Below are 12,024 nucleotides of genomic sequence, written 5' to 3'. Positions count from 1 at the left end.
AAACGATATGGTTCAGTACTTATTGAAAACATATATATACATACAGTTCTATGACTGTGGGAGTCAAAGCAGTGTATGTTTCACTTGTCAATCTTCCACCTGTTTATGACGTGTGCCATAAGTCTATGTATGTTTTCAAACATGTAAGGAATTAAAGTTTCATGTCATCAAGACCAGTAATTGGACTAGCATCTTCATCTCTAGTATATTTATCTTTCATGGGATGCTTTACATTACAGACTGACTAGTACTTTTGAATTAATTTTAGAAACTGGATTGTGCCATCAGAAACATCCACACCTTTACTTTTAAGCAATTCTAAACCAGCAACGTTCTTACGATCAAAGACTTCCCTGCTAATGATTCATTCTGTCTCTATTTTTGTTGGATACAGAACCTTCCTAGATAAATTTGGAGCCATTTTAGCAACAGTCTCTTCTCTGAATGAAACAATTTTGAACATTTGGCCTCAGCAGTTGTAAATTTTCAGACTGACTCTGTAGGCTTATCAACATCAACATTGACCACTTCACTTAAAACAGCAAATGTCTTATCAACGTTTGGTATAACAAGAGAATGTCGCAGCCCATATCAGTAATTCTGGACAGTATCTTACTTGATTATTTATAGAGAGCTCTAACTGTTCCAGGACAAATTTTATTTTACTACTTCTCTCTGCATTAAACTCGCAGTCTAACTCAAGTGCATTTTTTTAAAAGGTTCATCAAAAAACGTTTATCAGTGAGACCAATATTATCATCAGAATAACTTGTGAGATGACTTACCAAAGTGTCAAAATTCGTCCATCTGTCACATTTCAGGTCTTCACAAGCATCAGATTCCAATATAAACCTAAAATGCTCTGTAGGCAAACACATATTTTTGTGAAACAATTTAAGTGCAAATGAACTTGAAACTTTAAAACTCACTGATGGAACGTTAATAAATGACCCATCATCCACATTCATAAACAACACATAACCTTCCTTCACTATTACAGTGAATGGTTTAACGAATTTCCTTTGAACTTCACAGTTGAATGAGGTAAACTCTGTAATTTTGTCACTTTCACACCTCTTAATGAAATAACCTCTAAATACTAAAAACATCAGTAGATATCCAATTAAAGGACACTACAACACTATTTAACACACAATAGTATTCCGTGGAAAATTAAATCGTGATTTCCAGTAGCAAGGTAACGCCAACGCGCTATAAACAAACCTGAATGTAAACATGGCCCCACACGCCGGGTACACGTAGCCCAATGTGGCACCCATTTTGTCACGCATCGATATATGCATTCAGGTCTGATAATATTGTAGTTGATCTTGGTCGTAGCACCAAAATGCGCTCGAAGCGAAGTAAGTGGCAGAAAACAAAATGAGTTTGCGGTCGGGGTGGGGATGAAGATGGGGGTACACCAGAGTAGTGATGAAGAGAGTGAGACAGCAAATTTGGCATTGTTGGGTGAAGTTACCTGCTGTACAGCTTGTTGCGGAATGAACTGAGACCCTTCGGAGGATTGTGACGGTTGAGTCCATTCCGCAGACCGAAACCGAGCTCGCGCGCAAGTGTCACGACATCTTGGCTGATCTCTACCTCAGCCACTCATAATTGTGTACTGTTTTCGTTGTTATCGGTCAGTCGCTATCTCTTTACGGTTGGACGACAAAAGGTGCCAAGTGCAAGGGAGCGGCAAGTGACGTGCAGTTTACTTCCGATTCTTCTACTTATCATCCACAGGTGTGTTCGATAATGTACAGTAGACCAAATGGCGTCTAGATTCTTAAGTTTATTTACATTTTGCATTTTGCACCTTATCTTGCTCTCGATATAGTGCCAATTACTAAAACACTACTAATTCCCTTATCTTCACTGATAAAATGCTTATAACGTAGTTGGTAGATTCGATTTGTAATCAAGTTGGCTATGTTATATAGTGCCCAACCTTTCTTCTTCTTCTTCTTCTTCTTCTTCTTCTCCTTCTTCTTCTTCTTCTTCTTCTTCACTTTCTTGGTCTTGGTAGATGGTTTGTGCGTTCCGATACCGGTGCGCCCATCGGTGCTCCCCTGTCGGACTGTAATGAGTGCGAGATGTTGTGTGTTATCATCGTGTAGTTTTAACTAGTTTGGGTAGTTTTATCATTTTAATTGTTTTTATATACCTATGTATGTGTGTTTTTAAGTGTAAGTGTACCGAGCTCAATAGTTGCAGTCGCTTAAGTGCGGCCAGTATCCAGCATTCGGGAGATAGTGGGTTCGAACTCCACTGTCGGCAGCCTTGAAGATGGTTTTCCGTGGTTTCTTACCAGGCAAATGCTGGGGCTGTACCTTAATTAAGGCCAGGGCCGTTTCCTTCCCACTCCTAACCGTTCCTGCCCCATCGTCACCATAAGACCTATCTGTGTCGGTGCGACGTAAAGTGTTTTAGTATACGTTGGTGTGCATGTGGTCGGGATCACTAACCACATTCAGTGAATGACTAGCACAGCTTTGTGTTGGCACTGTGGCAGTACTGGGTGGTGACCCTTCCAGTTAATGACCATGCCCAATGTTGCTTTTGAAAGTTGCAACAGGACTAATACCGGTGGTGTTGCGCATTGACTGTCACTAGCAAACTAGTGGGTTTACTTTAGTGTAAGAGTGTGCGGATGTTAATTTTGGATAAAGCAACATCGTTAATGGGCAGCGTTTATGTGATTGTGCACCCGCCTCGGTTACCGGTTTCTGGTGCTTCAGGTTAGACGTGGATCTTACGATAGGTTAGAAGGCGGCGTTTGGTGATTTTGAGGAAGTGAGAGCGGGAAAAATCTTGGAATATTGGTGAAGAGTTGCTTGGCTACAGGGTCGCGGGTACTCGATCCACCGAGGTGGTCCTATAGTAGGGGTGTGGGGGGATTTGACTGATTTAGGGTAGTAGGGGTCGATAGTAGGAGGGCATGGCTTCCGGGAGGGGGGCGCCCACCACAGACGCGGTCAACCCCGCCACACGTTTCGGAAGCGCGACGCATCAGCCGAATACAATGAGCGTCACGCGCCCAAATGCAGACCGCCCCGCATTCGCGGGGGACCATGATTTCACGACCCGTGCGGGCCCACGAGAGCCATGAGGTGAAGAGGCCATGGGTTTTGGTTTACCAGTGATGACCAGGGAGGGAGGACCAAGTTACAGGGTAAACTGCAACAGTGGGTACCTGGGATGAGGTTCCGTTCATGGGTCTGCGGGTGTTTCCCCATGGGGAGCCAGCGAGGGGATGGAGGGGACCGACCAAAGTGGCAACCCGTTGCCTGAGTCGCTGCAGGGCTAGTATTTTTAAGTGGTTAACGCCACTGACAAGTCACCAACACAGGACACCGGGCCGCCGTGACAAATTGCTATTTCAGCGTTGTGCTGGAATTCGCTGTTGGTAGCGTGCCAGCTGGGTTAGTTGACGTTGAGCATGGACTTGGGTTCCCTACGCTGCTACTGGCTTGGCGGGATGTGGTAGCAACGTAGTCTTGGTTTAGGCCCCACGACGATGTAACTTGGCTGTCGACAGGCTGTGATCGCTGATTGGTCGCTTGGTCGATCGGTTTCCCAGTTTACTGGAGTCGGCACTAGATGTGTATATTGCCCCGTTTTACAGCCACATGCCTTTCCTGATACAACCGTATATGGAGCGATGACTTTAATATAGTCCCCTGTGATTTTTGGTAGTGTGATAGGTTCTATATACATAGATGAAAAGAGGTGTAATAAGGCGAACACAAACACCCAGTCCTGTAGTCAGAGAAATTACCTATCTATATAAATAAAGTTGCAGGGGGTCCGCTCTCTGTAATTTTGTTTGTTTTGCCAATTTTTCAGATATTTATCTCTTTTAGGTCCACTTGAGACCGTATCAGTGGTTTTAAGCTTTCGTGTCTGTTTGTTCCACCATTACGGTGATCAGACTTCATATTTACTGTGTATTCATCCAGGGGAAGGTTTATATATGCATATGATTTAAAAATCACTGAATAGACTGGAGGTTTATAGGAAAAAACCAGAACAGTTTTCTTCCATTTTCTCTTATACTATTGATTTTCTGTAAAATCCGTAGACTATATGTGAAACGTCCGTTCGCTTGAAGCAATTTCTGTTATGTACATAATTTCGCTTACTCTTCCAATGACCGAAAAAATGACTCTTTTCTGCGGGTTTCATGTTCTGCATTGAGTGACGGACAGACCGACAACGAATCTACCGGTTACCATGGCAACGTCTCTGGCTGTTTGCCGGAAGGGAAATAACGTAATGTCATTTTCGTCATCATTCCAGTAAACTCGTGGTTGTTCCTTGGGTAGAAGGCGAGAGAGGCGTTAAGCTGCCAATCTGCGCGATATATGCGAAATACCGTTGGAGGTTACAATCGTCTTCGAATGAGACTAAGTATGCATGTTGGGTATTCAACCCGAAGGTTGGTCTGGTCCTCTACATTTCCCACCAAAAGCTGTCATAGAGAGCATAGGTGTCACTGAAGGGGCATACTAGGGAAATGAGAAGTGTGGTATTTTCCCGTTGCTTTCCTCACTGAGCCAGAAGTTGCTATTACACATCAGTCTGCCAAGCCCACTGAAATGCACGTACCAACCACCGACCATATGGGCGATATTTTCACACCAAACTGGGACTGGCTGCATAAGCAATGGTATTACTAGCATCGTTCATACCTCGGTCACTTTCATATTGTCAAAGCCAAGGATGAGACTGAGACATGTCAATGAAAGTAACAGATTTATTCTAGTCCACACCAGAAGACATAGTACACTGTAAACACTACATTCCGTCGTCAAAAAGCATAAATAAGGGGACCTGTTAATATTTGAACCATACCGCGGAGCGAAGACCATTATTTCACACCGTAAGGTGTTCTCTGGCATTTGCTGCAAATTTTACTGTATTTCTCTTCTACGTCTCTTTTCCGCTTTAATTTCCTGCCTCTGCCTTGCGTATTTTGGGCTTAAGTAATAACACCATAATTCATTTTCTTATCTGTTTACTTAAGAATCCCTGCGCCTGAATTTCTCCCCTGTTACCGCCTTCTTATATTCGTAACTGATATCATCACAATTTAGTGAGGGACATTTCATTTTCCCATACATCAATTTGGTATTTACATATTTTTCCTACCACGCTGTCCTCAGTTATAATCCTATTTTCTATTAATTTCAACTTTCTTAACTGTATTACTTTCTTCCTTAATTTCTCCGTATGTTTGCGAGTGCTAATCCCGAAACCTGGACATTCTTTCCTTTGAGGAAAAAAATCGAAGCTGCTGAAATGTATAACATTTTGGTCCAGGAAAATATCGAAATATAGAGGCAATTTTAACGACGGTGCAGACCTTCTTTTCAGGGTAACTGTTGGCTATACGGTAGGTCATATCACAAAACAGATTGCCGCTCAATTTAGAGAGATCTTCAACTTTCGTCCTACGTCTCATTGTCGTATCTTGATTCTTTGTCGAATCTCTCCAACTCGATTGTGACTGGCATTACAAAAAATGGGCCTGTCTTTGTAATGAATACGCTCCATCTCTATTGTGAATCGAAGTTGGCAAGTGAGCCTACCGTTGTAGTAGAAACTCCCGAACTCGACTGTGATTGGCAGTAGGAAATGTGGCCCTGTCATTATCATCGAAACTTCCCCAACGCGCACCTTCGATGAGAAACAATGTACGGGCTCCTCTCTGGTTTGTTTCTCGGATAGTGCTAAGAGGCATGCAATTTAATCTTACTCACTGTGTGTACAGTAATTTACGTAGAAATCCGTATACTCGTACAAGGCAGAATACCGTAGCGAAGCACGGGTACATCTACTAGTACGTAGTTAAAATCCCCGGCCCGGCCTGGAATCGAAGCAAGGGTCCTCTGAACCGAAGGCCAGTACTCTGACCATTCAGCAAAGAAGCCGGATATTTCCCGCTAAGACCAATACTAATGATATAAAGACAAAGTAAGGGTATCTGTTTCACGTTCTCCTGCTCTGCGAAACGTGAGGTGTCTGAGAAACGTGTGAATAAAACTCCCAAACGAAAAACTTCGTAGAATATTGAGGAACAGTAGATTAGTACTATTCTATTTATAAACTTCGTGGAGTTTTGCAGGTGTTTGAGTATATGATGCTCTGATTAAGATACAAACCCTTTCTCAAGTGATCATTTTGGATCCCTCGATGTTAATACTTCCGCCGCCAGTCTCCTATAGTTATCTGCAAACTTGAACGAATTACTGTATTTTGATTCAAATCCAATTACTGTTCGACCAACGTTTCATTGCGATATTTTTTCTTATGGAATGGAAACGATGCGTTTCTGGACATAGATTCCTTCTAATACCCTTCTTCAGACCATGAAAATAACCGTGGAGTCATAAAACCTATGATTTTACGTGCAATTCGAACCCCTGAAACACACCTGAGATTCGAACCACGGCTGCTTTGGTGCGATGTATGGATTTAATTCTCCTCATCGCCAGTGGTATTAAGAGACGCCTGAGATGGAGCGAGTTGGCCGTGATGTTAGGGTCGCACATCTGTGAGCTTGCATTCGGAAGATAGTGGATTCAAATCCGACCGTCGGCAGTCCTGAAGATGGTTTTCCGTGGTTTACTGCAGTATACCCACGGATGTGTTGCGATTGTCTGTTTCAAATCATTTTGCACTTTATGGAGAGTTAATCGACAAAATGTTCATTGTAAGGAAATGGCGTATGGCTTTTAGTGCCGGGAGTGTCCGAGGACATGTTCGGCTCGCCAGGTGCAGGTCTTTTGATTTGACTCCCGTAGGCGACCTGCGCGTCGTGATGAGGATGAAATGATGATGAAGACAACACATACACCCAGCCCCAGTGCCAGCGAAATTAACCAATCATGGTTAAAATTCCCGACTCTGCCGGGAATCGAACCGGGGATCCCTGTGACCAAAGGCCAGCACGCTAACCATTTAGCCATGGAGATTGTAAGGTGTAAAACATGCATGCGATATATTATAAACTGTGAAAAATATATATAGTGTTAAAATTTAACCGTTCCTAAAACGTTGGTCACTACCGTACTGTAAATTGTTATCGCTACCGTAATTCTCCACTACAGTGAGGCTGAGAAAAGGTGGCAACATTAGTTATGAACGTAAAACATAACATAACGAACACTCTTTTCAAGCTGCGTTATGAATCTACTTTTTCTCGTGAAAATATATGCAGGGGAGTGGAGTGAAGTGGTGTTGTCAGCGTTATATGGTAGCGCGCTTTGCTGAGTCGGGCCGGATGTTTCAATAAAGTATACGCTTGAATAGGGGCCGTAACCTGGCGAGTGTACTGGCGCAAGCAGCTCCTCTCGGACCACTCTGGCTCATCCAGATAGCAGAGATCAGAGATACAGCTCTCCCTGCACATTAATTACAATCCGCATGGTCCATGTTTATTTCCTCCCCGTCTCTTGAAGTTCTAGGGATAACTCAAATCACGAGCATATCATCTAGTAGACAGTGTCAGTCTTTTCTTCCTCCTGGTTTGTTCCCAATTAATTACCCAGTCGGCACTGATGTAGATTAAGGCCAGTTTTACGCCCGGATCCCGGTCCTAATGCCAACCCAATATTCACTATTGCTCGTTTCTGTGGTGGTTGGTAGTGCGATGTGTTGTATGTAAATGTGTATTGAGACGAACACAAACATCCAGTTCTCGATGCAATTAAAATCCCCGGCTCAGCCGGGAATCGAACCCGGGGCCCTTTGAACTGATCATTCACGCAAGCATCCAGACGTTTTAAACAGTGTCAGCGGCTTCAATTAAAAACTCGTTCTCAGCTTTAAGACCTCTCCTCTTCTTCCCAATCCCCCTTTGGGTGGGGGCGGTAGAAGAGCATTCACGGTATCCCCTGCCTGGCGTAAAAGGGGTTCCAGGGGCCCTAAACTTGAGAGCGTGGGTTGGTGTCCATGGGGCACGTAACTGAGTCCTGGCATCGTTTCCACTTACTTGTGCACGGCTCCTCATTCATCTGTCCTATCCGACTTCTCTTGTCCAACTCCTGTTCTTTTCCGACCCCGATAGGATCAGGTTCGCAAGCCTTGGGAAGTCTTTCGTTTTCAGGCCCTTCGTGGCCCTGGTCTTTCTTTGGCCGATATCTTCTTTTTTCGAAGTGTCAGACTCCTTGCACTTTTTCCCCTCTTATCAATGTTAATAGAAGTTGGTTGCCCAGATATACTTCCTCTTAAAACAATTATCACCACTATCACCACCACTCTTCTTTCCAACTCCTCCGTAGCTCCTGCATGTCGTTAGGGGCGACAAAAAATAGTAAATCCAAATAGAAGCCGAAGGACTTTCTACTTGGATATTTATTTATTTATTTATTTATTTATTTATTTATTTATTTATTTATTTATTTATTTATTTATTTATTTATTTATTTATTTATTTATTTATTTATTTATTTATTTATTTATTTATTTATTTATTTTTAGGTTTAAAGTCTCACTCTCTATTCAACGCCAATGGGATGCGAAAGGGAAAGGAAAGAAGCGGCTATGGCCTTAATTACGAAATAGCCTCGCATTCACCTGATGTGAAAATGGGAAACTTCCGAAAACCATCTCGAGGGCTACTGATGGTAGGACATTTTCCGAATGCTACGCGACTCGTACCACGCAGCCAACTTGCTCGGTGCTGTCACCACGAGTTCCCCAGCTAAGAGTAATATTAAATAGATTCAAGGTCTTCAGGCCTTGAGGGAGTGTTATTATCCCTGGCTCCTCATCAAGGCGGCTGCTGTTCGAATCCAGACCAGTGCTTGCTGGATTTTTTTTTCGAATGAAAACTCATGCCCTTTTGGTTCGGATCCACGTTAGTCTTGAGGTACCGTGCCTATGACCACGATATCTGCGGTCAGGCAAAGCTTGCTTCCCTTTTCTTGTTTTTCTCTTAGTTGTGTCAGGATCCTCTCATACATCTTTCTTATCCGATTTTTCCTAGCCTGCCTGGTGGCCATGATCTTTATGGTCTGACACTGTGAGTAGCTAGTTCGATTCCCGTTGGTGGAAAAACGTTCACCATCAGAATGTTGTCCACCAGGCGAAAAGACATGGCGGTATAGAGTTTCTAACCACTAGATTGCAGTGTTCGTATGGAGTGAGGAATATGACGCTGGTGATCGTGATTCATCCGTCGGATAGCGACGTTAAGGCTTGATCAGACTCTTTGGCGTTACTTGACAGGACTAGGTTTTCATCCCCTCTCCACCGTACCCTCCTTTTCCTTCTCTCCTTATCATCATCATTATCTCACGCCTACAGTAGATGCGCAGGCCACTCATGGCCATAAGAGAAGAAGGACCTTCTCCAGAGGTCATACGACATCCGATCTGCCCTGGTTATCTGTTGCTGCCGGGCTGAGTGGCTCAGACGGTTAAGGCGCTGGCCTTCTAACCCCAACTTGGCAGGTTCGATCCCGGCTCAGTCCGGTGGTATCTCAAATGCGACAGCCCCGTGTCGGTAGATTTACTGGCACGTTAAAGAACTCCTGCGGGACTAAATTCCGGCACCTCGGCGTCTCCGAAGACCTTAAAAAGTAGTTAGTGGGACGTAAAGCAAATAACATTATTATTCGAAACCGACTTTCAACTTATTAGGTCGTGTTACGTACATTTAGTACGTGTTGAAGAGATGTTAAGTACAGAACAAAAATGGCCAACCAGACACCAGTGGGATCCGAACCCACAACCTCCCGATTTCGCGTCGGTTGCTCTACCAATTGAGCTATGGTGGCCTAGGCCATCTTTGTTCTGTTGGAAAGGATCTAAGCTACAGGTCTGGTACTACTACCATCACACTGTAGAGTGCGTTTAAGTTGCCCGTTGAGGGCCAAGTCAATGAATATTGAATTTTCACGACCGCATTGTAATCGAAACCGACTTTCAACTTATTAGGTCGTGTTACGTACATTTAGTACGTGTTGAAGAGATGTTAAGTACAGAACAAAAATGGCCAACCAGACACCAGTGGGATCCGAACCCACAACCTCCCGATTTCGCGTCGGTTGCTCTACCAATTGAGCTAATAAGTTGAAAGTCGGTTTCGATTACAATGCGGTCGTGAAAATTCAATATTCATTGACTTGGCCCTCAACGGGCAACTTAAACGCACTCTACAGTGTGATGGTAGTAGTACCAGACCTGTAGCTTAGATCCTTTCCAACAGAACAAAGATGGCCTAGGCCACCATAGCTCAATTGGTAGAGCAACCGACGCGAAATCGGGAGGTTGTGGGTTCGGATCCCACTGGTGTCTGGTTGGCCTTTTTTGTTCTGTACTTAACATCTCTTCAACACGTACTAAATGTACGTAACACGACCTAATAAGTTGAAAGTCGGTTTCGATTACAATGCGGTCGTGAAAATTCAATATTCATTAACATTATTATTATTATTATTATTATTAACTGTTGCTGTCGCCTGACCTCGACGATGCATTGTTTGCGAGACCTGGGGTGAAACATGTTGACGTCCTTCCCTTTCCTTTCCCGATACCCTCATTCTGCGAAGCGTCAGACCTGTTCTATTCTTTCCTCTGATTAGTGTTAATAGACGATGGTTACCCAGTCGTACTTCCTTTTGAAATCACCTCAGCTTTCCAACCATCTCCATGGTTGACATCATCAATATCTTTTTGCCGAGGTGGCTACATCTCGGTCAGTGCTTATAATATTTTCGAAATGTTGTGACGTTACGTACTCGTGATTTGGATTTCTCGTTGACCGGTAGATGCCGAGCAAATGACTACGTGGTTCATGTTGTGCAGCTATAAGCTGGCATACAGGAGATGACGAGTTCGAACAGCGCCTTTAATAATCGTTAAGATGTAGAGGTTACGGCTGCTATTCTTATCCTTCCCTATCCTTGAGACGCCGAAAACCTACCTACCTGTGTTGGCGCGCCATTTAAGAAAAAATGCTCCCGTGGCGTATGATAACAAGCTTTCAGGCCATATCCAAACACAGGCTGGCTTGATTAATTATACTTGCCTAATTCATGGTTAGTTCGTCTATATGAGTACAGGAGAGATTTCCTCCATTGAAAGATTTCCTTCTTGGTGTAAAAGCCTGTTGTGGTCCAATTGTAACCACTTATCTTCTGTACCGATGATCTAGAAAGCACCGAGGGAGTTGGCTGTGTGGGTAGGGTCGCGCAGCTGTGAGCTTGCATTCGGGAGATAGTGGGTTCGAACCCCACTGTCGGCAGCCCTGAAAATGGTTTTCCATGGTTTCCAATTTTCACACCAGGCAAATGCTGGGGCTGTACCTTAATTAAGGCCACGGCCGCTTCCTTCCCACTCCTTTTCCTATCCTATCCCATTGTTGCCATAGACTTATCTATGTCGATGTGACGTAACGCAAATTGTTAAAAGAAAGCTTTAGTTCGAGTCAAATAACTGACAGTGGGTTGTATACAGGGTGTTAGGGGTATACGTGCAGATATTAAGCTAGTCGGCAAAAAAAAATACATCTCACAATATATGCTATGTACTTTTTACCTTGTCCTATTAGTTTGCCCATAACTGAGCCAAATATTTCAGGAGCTAATGTGTTTTGAACGGCCGTAGTAGGATACGCCGATTACGTCATTCTGTCCACGCGTAGTGGAAGTACAGTAGCAGAGTATAGGGCTTGTTGAACCTGTTTCTTATCGCAAGCCAACACATCTTGTTGTGCACTTCCCCTAAAGGAGAGGTTGACTCACGTGCCTGGCCACTTGCTGTACTCGAAAACCGGTCTAGGGTAGTCTGTGTGAAAAGTACACAGAATTCTTACAGTGACGTCGAAGATCCGTATCACCACATGCATGCGAATCAAGTGTTGTGTAGTTGTGTGTGATTTATAAGACGTCATTGGCATTACTCAGTGATCCAAGCTGACAAAATTAAAGGAAATAGTTAATAAGTAATGAAAAATGGGCGCAAAATTTCTGTGCTGTTATTGCGACACTCTACGATGAACTTCTGACAATAG

The sequence above is a fragment of the Anabrus simplex genome, chromosome 1, assembly GCF_040414725.1.
Source record: "Anabrus simplex isolate iqAnaSimp1 chromosome 1, ASM4041472v1, whole genome shotgun sequence".
In the NCBI taxonomy this organism is placed as follows: Eukaryota; Metazoa; Arthropoda; class Insecta; order Orthoptera; family Tettigoniidae; genus Anabrus; species Anabrus simplex.
The sequence above is the reverse complement of the archived record's forward strand: the minus strand, read 5'-3'. Positions refer to the sequence as shown.